This window comes from the organism of the source record quoted next, unplaced genomic scaffold, assembly GCF_019419815.1.
Source record: "Pyrus x bretschneideri cultivar Hongxiangsu unplaced genomic scaffold, Pyrus_bretschneideri_v1 Contig90, whole genome shotgun sequence".
NCBI classification, from domain to species: domain Eukaryota; kingdom Viridiplantae; phylum Streptophyta; class Magnoliopsida; order Rosales; family Rosaceae; genus Pyrus; species Pyrus x bretschneideri.
In genome coordinates, this window is record NW_025999832.1 from 1,134,153 (window position 1) to 1,139,801 (window position 5,649).

A 5,649-nucleotide genomic window follows, 5' to 3' on the forward strand; every position below is an offset into this window, starting at 1 on the left:
TAGAAGATCATCATAATTTACCTCATGTATGTAACCATTTTTTACCAAACTGTTAGAAGAATCATCACTAGACAAACCATCATCAGGCAACTCATTAGGCATACTAGCAGCAAGTAATCGATCATTAGCAGGCAACTCTTTGTGCACATCTAACCGGTCGTTAGTAGATATAATCTCAGCAATAATAGTTGACCGATCACTATCTATGGTCGACTGATCATTATCTCACAACATCTCAAGAAAGATAGTTGACCGATCATTATTTATAGCTGACTAATCATTATAGGTTATATCCCCAACTCTACCTATAACACATCATCTATACCATCTCTTTGAATATGCACTTCACTCCCCCTAAAGTGGAGAGTCGGAAGAGGGCTTCATAAATTCCAAAGTCCCTCGTGGAATGTGACATCTATAGTAATATAAGTTTTCTAAGTCGGAGGATGATAACACTTATAGCCTTTCTGATTGTTAGCATACCCAATAAATACACATCGGAAAACACATGCATCAAGTTTACTCCATTGATGAGAGTAGACAAGCACATACGCAATACACCCAAATACCTTCAGAGGAAGTTTGGATACAGAAACAAGAGAAACATGTTTTTGTAGCACATCAAGTAGTGTCTGAAAATCAAGAACCCTACTCGGAACACGATTTATCAAATACACAGCAGCCAAAATAGCATGACCCCACAAATGATTAGGAACACATTTATCCAACATCAAGGAGCGAGCAACCTCCATTATTTGACGATTCTTTCGTTCAGACACACCATTTTGTTGGGGTGTAAACGGAGTAGTCATCTGGTGAATAATACCCTGATCACGAAAAAAGCATGCCAAAGCGTGACTCACATTTTCTCCTCCGTTATCAGACTTTAGCTTTGGTGTGAAACTGAGTAAACACCTTTGCACAAAATTCTTGAAGAAGTAAAGGGCGACCTGCTCTGATGCTAAGTTAAACTAAATATGGTAAATACCAAAATTATATATGACTATTTGAGAATTTCTTGTATATTCATTAATCTCCAAAGTGGAGTATATATAGGAGTTACAATTGGTATTACATATGCACTTCATCAATGTGGGACAACATACTACTATTTGCACTTTAACTAATGTACAATTTACAGCACTGTCGTCATTGATGATGACAAACAAAAATGGGCAATCTTCGTCTGTGAAGGTTTCTTTTAGTTTTCAACAAGAAAAGCTCAGAGAAAAAAAAAAACAAAATGTCTGGATCTGGAGCTGATCTTTGAGCTCCAGTTTCCACTGGTGACGACTATAATTTTTAGTGCATCATAATGAAGACAATCTTCAAATCTCACAACCTATGGGGTTTTGTTGAAAATGGTTATAAACTACCTTCAAATGAGAAGGAGATGGATGGGAAACAACTGATTGCTGCTCAAGATCTCATTGCCGTTAGTGATGAAATCTTTCCCACAATCACAAATGAAGAATCAGCTAAAGATGCTTGGGATGTACTCAAACAAGAGTTCAAGGATGATGCTTAAGTAATGGCAATGAAATTATAAGGAATTGGTCGTGATTTTGAATATGCTAGAATGAGAAATGGTGAATCTCTCTCTCTCTCTCTCTCTCTCTGTGTGTCTTTCTCTCTTATTATTTGACTAGATTGTTTGCCTTAGTGAATAAAATGAAAATGCATGGTGAAACTTGTTAAATAAGAGATAGGTAGAGAAGCTGTTAACTAACTTAACTTCTACACTACAAATGATAATATTATATTTGTTATTGAGGGAACAAAGAAGATTGGAGAGATTGATCCAACTGAGGTTGTACCAACTCTCAAAAGCTTTGAACAAAGGTTAAAGAGACTTACTGAAGATGAAAATGTATATTAGAGAGCATTTAGTAGTCTGAGTATTCAACCCAAGGGCAGCTCACAGGCTGCTGGATGTAAGGGCACGAAACTTTGTAAGAATAAGGAGAAAAAAAATTTTACAAAGCAAAATGAAGGGCCTAAAATGGTTGTGACGAACAATGCAAACAAAGATGGATGCAAGCACTGCGATAGCCTACATTATGGTGAATGTTGGTTCAAAAGAAAACCAAAGTGTCACAAATATGATAAGTTTCGGCACATTGTAGAAGAAAGATTGGTTAGCAAGTTCATTATGCAAAAATGGTTAAGGAAGCCTTGCAATTCTGCATATGTGATCAGGAATGAACATGTATGGTTTATTGACAGTGGCTGTAGCAATCATATGACATCTCATGAATCTTTGCTAGTGAATGTGGCTAGGAATGTGTTAGTAAGAATTAAAATGGGAAATGATTAAATTGTTCACGTTACTGTAAATGGAATTCTTGTGATTGAAACTAGGACCAGGACTAGATAAAACTTGCTCTGTGTGGGACAAATGATGCAACATGGTTACTTTCTATTGTTTGGGGACGATCAGGTTGCAATCTTTAAGGACAGGAGCTTGGAGAGTCATGTAGTTACTGTGCTAATGATTGGGAACATGTGATTTCCATTACTTATGGAATACATGTGCTATTCTGCACTAAAAACTATTGTTGAAGGTGATGTTCAAGAATGGCACAGAAGACTTGGCCATTTGAATTTAAAAAGTCATCAACTACTATCAGACAAGAAGATGGTGTATGGTTAGCTTAAATTGAATAAAGTTAAGGATGTATGTGAAGGTTACGTAAGTGGCAAGCAGCACATGAAGGCATTTAGTAGGGTGATGACTTAGGGAACAAACAATCCACTAGAACTAATTCACACTGATGTGTGTCAACCAATGCAGGCCACAACACTTAGTAGAAACAAATAGTTCTTTACTTTTATTTATGATTGCACAAAAATGTGTTGGTTGTAGTTCTTAAAGCAGAAATGTGCTGGTTGTATCTCTTGAAGCATAAGTCTGAGGTATTTGTTATCTTTAAGAAGTTCAAGGTTGGTTGAATTGCAAAGCAGAAATAAGATTAAGAAGCTAAGGAGTGACAGAGGTGGATAGTATACCTATTTGGAATTTCAAGAATTTTGTGAAGAAGTGGGACTTGAGAAACAACTAATAATGGCCTATTCTCCTCAACATATTGGTGTTGCAGAGAGGAAGAATATGACCATTGTAGAAATGGCTAAAAGCATGTTGCATGACAAAAGAATGCCTTATGCTTTCTAGGGACAAGTTGCAAATACAGTTATGTATATCCTTAACAAATGTCTAACAAAAGCATTGGAGAACAATGCACCTTTTGAAGCATTCAATGGTAGAAAATAAGGAATTAAACATCTCAAAGTTTTTGGTTCAGTATGTTATTCTCATATACATGGAAAACTAAGATAGAAACTTTATGAGGCTTCTATAAATGGAATTTTTATTGGCTATGGGAAGGCTAAGAAGGGTTATAGGGTGTACAATCTAGCTACCAAGAAAATAATGTTGTCCTGGAATGAAAACTATTCATAGACATTCACTGTGAATTTGAACTTGAATGAAAATAAGGATAGTGGTAAAGGACCACATATAAGTATTGAGAAAGAGTTTCAACTAAAAGGGAGCAATGTTCAGTTGTAGGAGTTTGTTGATTCTCAAATTGAGCTTGGAGAGTCTAGCAGTCCAAGTGACACTCTCATGAAATTGAAAACACTAAGTGAAGTGTATGGAAGGTGTAATGTCAGCATGAAAGAGTCTGAGAGATATGAGGAGGCTGCAAGTGATAATGCTTAGAAGAATGCAATGCAGGCTAAAATTGAGATGGTTGAAAAAAAAAAACTTGTGAGTTGGTAGATAGACCAGCAAACAAGTCAATTGTTGATGTCAAGTGGGTTTACAAAACCAAATTGAATCTTGATGGAACAGTACAGAAGCATAAAGCAAGGTTTGTTGCCAAGGGTTATTCTAAAAACCCTATTGACTTTAATAAAACCTTTGCACCAGTAGTAAGCTTGGATACAATAAGGACCCTCATTGCTCTTGTTGTTTTGTTGACCCTAAAAACTACCAACCCTATGTGGCGCATAGGCCGAGTAATTAATAAGCTAACTACATTATTAGGTTATGTGCGGGCCGTGCTAACTCGTCGGTCGAGCTCGGCCGGGGAGTAAAATATATTGATATGGTGTTGGGCATGCTGCTAACTTCTTGATCTTGTGACTACGGTTGAGGAAGGAACGTGTCTCGGCCTTCTGGTTCTAAGGCCTGAAGGCAAGGCTACTAATTCTGTGAAGTTCAATATGAAATTCGACTTTTATTGTGCCGAATGTAGTAACCTGTAACACCTCACTTCATCGAGAAGGCTGATGAGATAACCTCTACCAACAAGGACTTGAAAATCCTTATCGTCTAAGACTTGGATAAATAACTAGTCGGTCTCGAAGCAGTGTTGTTTATCTAAACTGAAAGTGCTCTTCGGTTGGTTGATTCTATGGCTTTAGTGCTGTTTAACCAAACTGAAGATGTTACTGGTTGCCTTTATAGTGTTGTTTATCCAAACTGAAGATGTGTTGGCAAGAAAAGAAAATAAAAATCTCAAGGTATTTGAGAGGTTTCGGGTAGATTTTGTGTATGGCAGTTTGTGTGTTGAATTGGAGAAGGCTTTCTCGTTGTATATTGTCGTGTAGTTATAAGACTAGATATGCATGTGCTTTCCATGAAATATTCTTTGCTGACCACAATTGAACTCTTTTGGAGATAATCACCTCATTCGAAAATTCATGATAATCATTCTTAAATTGGCCACTGGATTTGATGCTAATCTTGATCTGTGTCTGCCACTCGTGATAGCCATGTGTCAGATCCATTTGTACGCTATTAAAACTCTTCCCGACAACCATGCAATGTTTACACCTTTCTTCATGTCCAAGTACATGGACTGCCAAAGCTAAAACACCTTAGGCCATGCCGTGCTTGTCCCTGAAGAATATGCTAATTATTAGCATATATTTCTGTGCTAATAATTATCCCAATTTCGAATATGCCATTCCATTATCTTTTGGTGATCATCAGATATCACCATTATCGAAATAACCTACATGCATGGTTCGGTTCCGAGCAAAGTTAGCCCTTATCCACCTTTGACATCTTTATCTCCATTTCTAACTGCTAATGATCTTATGCATGAAACGCATAGAAAATATTCTCTTAACCCGCTACGTTAGCTTTCAAACCAAGCATCATGTAACTGTAGCAATTCGAACTGGAATTGATCTCCTTTGCTTCCAAAAATATATTTCATAAGATAATTACTACGAAAATCCAATAGTAATGTCTAGAAAAATATGAAATCCAGCAGTCTTGAACTCGCTCATTCAACGACCTCGATTGCTCAAACTAATATTGTAAAATCGCAAACATGTTCAGAAAAGCTGGAAGTTGTTTCAACTTGATGTCAAGTCAGCCTTTCTTAATGGTGTTCTACAAGAAGAAGTGTATGTGAGCCAACCAAAGGGTTTTGTGATTGAAGGGGTTAAAGATAAAGTCTACAAGCTTAAGAAAGCTCTCTATGGACTTAAGCAAGCACCACAAACATAGTATGAGGAGATTGACATTCATCCGCACAAATATTGTTTCAAGTCCTAGTGAAGCTACGTTATACATCAAAACCAGATGTACAATTGAATCCATCATTGTGTGTATTTATGTGGATGACATTATAT